Below are 3,743 nucleotides of genomic sequence, written 5' to 3'. Positions count from 1 at the left end.
ATAACCTTAAACGTTATAAGGTAACAGTATATAGCGTTATACGTTATAACGTAACGCTACCTATAGTTATACATTATAACGTAATAGTATATAACGTGAGACGTTAGAAGGTAATTGTATATAATGTTATACGTTATAACGTAACACTACATATCGATATACGTTGTACCATAATACTACATATCGTTAGACGTTATAACGTAATAGTATATATCGTTATACGTTATATCGTAAAATAATATAACGATATACGTTATAACGCAAAAGTATATAACGTTATACTTTATAAGGTAATTGTATATAACGTTATACGTTATAACGTAACACTACATATCGTTATACGTCATAACGTAATACTACATATCGTTATACGTTATAAGGTAATAGTATATAGCGTTATACGTTATAACGTAACTCTATCTATAGTTATACGTTATAACGTAATAGTATATAACGTTATACGTTATAAGGTAATAGTATATAGCGTTATACGTTATAACGTAACGCTACATAACGTTATACGTTATAACGTAATAGTATATAATGTTATACGTTATAACGTAACACTACATATCGTTATACGTTATAACGTAAAGTAATATAACGACATACGTTATAACGAAGAGTATATAATGTTATACCATATAACGTAAGACTACATAACGGTATACGTTATAACGTAGTAGTATATAACGTTATACGTTATAAGGTAATAGTATATAGCGTCATACGTTATCACGTAACACTACATATCGTTATACGTTGTAACGTAATACTACATATCGTTAGACGTTGTAACGTAATAGTATATATCGTTATACGTTATAACGTAAAATAATATAACGATATACGTTATAACGCAAGAGTATATAACGTTAAACGTTATAAGGTAATAGTTTGTAGCGTTATACGTTATAACGTAACGCTACCTATAGTTATACATTATAACGTAATAGTATATAACGTGAGACGTTATAAGGTAATTGTATATAATGTTATACGTTATAACGTAACACTACATATCGATATACGTTGTACCATAATACTACATATCGTTAGACGTTATAACGTAATAGTATATATCGTTATACGTTATATCGTAAAATAATATAACGATATACGTTATAACGCAAAAGTATATAACGTTATACTTTATAAGGTAATTGTATATAACGTTATACGTTATAACGTAACACTACATACCGTTATACGTTATAACGTAATACTACATGTCGTTAGACGTTATAACGTAATAGTATATAACGTTATACGTTATAACGTAAAATAATATAACGATATACGTTATAACGCAAGAGTATATGACGTTAAACGTTATAACGTAATAGTATATAGCGTTTTACGTTATAACGTAACGCTACCTATAGTTATACATTATAACGAAATAGTATATAACGTGAGTCGTTATAAGGTAATAGTATATAACGTTATACGTTATAAGGTAATAGTATATAGCGTTATACGTTATAACGTAACTCTATCTATAGTTATACGTTATAACGCAAGAGTATATAACGTTAAACGTTATAAGGTAATAGTATATAGCGTTATACGTTATAACGTAACGCTACCTATAGTTATACATTATAACGTAATAGTATATAACGTGAGACGTTAGAAGGTAATTGTATATAATGTTATACGTTATAACGTAACACTACATATCGATATACGTTGTACCATAATACTACATATCGTTAGACGTTATAAAGTAATAGTATATATCGTTATACGTTATATCGTAAAATAATATAACGATATACGTTATAACGCAAATGTATATAACGTTATACTTTATAAGGTAATTGTATATAACGTTATACGTTATAACGTAACACTACATATCGTTATACGTTATAACGTAATACTACATATCGTTAGACGTTATAACGTAATAGTATATAACGTTATACGTTATAACGTAAAATAATATGACGATATACGTTATAACGCAAGAGTATATAACGTTAAACGTTATAACGTAATAGTATCTAGCGTTTTACGTTATAACGTAACTCTACCTATAGTTATACATTATAACGTAATAGTATATCACGTGAGACGTTATAAGGTAATAGTATATAACGTTATACGTTATAAGGTAATAGTATATAGCGTTATACGTTATAACGTAACTCTATCTATAGTTATACGTTATAACGTAATAGTATATAACGTTATACGTTATAAGGTAATAGTATATAGCGTTATACGTTATAACGTAACGCTACCTATAGTTATACGTTATAACGTAATAGTATATAACGTGAGACGTTATCAGGTAATAGTATATAATGTTATACGTTATAACGTAACACTACATATCGTTATACGTTGTACCATAATACTACATATTGTTATACGTTATAACGTAATAGTATATAGCGTTATACGTTATAAGGTAATAGTATATAATGTTATACGTTATAACGTAACACTACATATCGTTATACGTTATAACGTAATACTACATATCGTTAGACGTTATAACGTAATAGTATATAACGTTATACGTTATAACGTAAAATAATATAACGATATACGTTATAACGCAAGAGTATATAACGTTAAACGTTATAAGGTAATAATATATAGCGTTTTACGATATAACGTATCGCTACCTATAGTTATACGTTATAACATAATAGTATATAACGTGAGACGTTATAAGGTAATAGTATATAACGTTATACGTTATAAGGTAATAGTATATAGCGTTATACGTTATAACGTAATAGTATATAACGTTATACGTTATAAGGTAATAGTATATAGCGTTATACGTTATAACGTAACGCTACATAACGTTATACGTTATAACGTATTAGTATATAATGTTATACGTTATAACGTAACACTACATATCGTTATACGTTATAACGTAAAGTAATATAACGGCATACGTTATAACGAAGAGTATATAATGTTATACCATATAACGTAACACTACATAACGGTATACGTTATAACGTAATAGTATATAACGTTATACGTTATAAGGTAATAGTATATAGCGTTATACGTTATAACGTAACGCTACCTATAGTTATACGTTATAACGTAATAGTATATAACGTGAGACGTTATCAGGTAATAGTATATAATGTTATACGTTATAACGTAACACTACATATCGTTATACGTTGTACCATAATACTACATATCGTTAGACGTTATAACGTAATAGTATATAGCGTTATACGTTATAACGTAACTCTATCTATAGTTATACGTTATAACGTAATAGTATATAACGTTATACGTTATAAGGTAATAGTATATAGCGTTATACGTTATAACGTAACGCTACCTATAGTTATACGTTATAACGTAATAGTATATAACGTGAGACGTTATCAGGTAATAGCATATAATGTTATACGTTATAACGTAACACTACATATCGTTATACGTTGTACCATAATACTACATATTGTTATACGTTATAACGTAATAGTATATAGCGTTATACGTTATAAGGTAATAGTATATAATGTTATACGTTATAACGCAACACTACATATCGTTATACGTTATAACGTAATACTACATAACGTTAGACGTTATTAGGTAATAGTATATAACGTTATACGTTATAAGGTAATAGTATATAGCGTTATACGTTTTAACGTAACTCTACCTATAGTTATACGTTATAACGTAATAGTATATCACGTTATACGTTATAAGGTAATAGTATATAGCGTTATACGTTATGACGTAAT

This window comes from Bombus fervidus, unplaced genomic scaffold (assembly GCF_041682495.2).
Source record: "Bombus fervidus isolate BK054 unplaced genomic scaffold, iyBomFerv1 scaffold0020, whole genome shotgun sequence".
In the NCBI taxonomy this organism is placed as follows: domain Eukaryota; kingdom Metazoa; phylum Arthropoda; class Insecta; order Hymenoptera; family Apidae; genus Bombus; species Bombus fervidus.
This window is presented reverse-complemented; position numbering follows the sequence as displayed.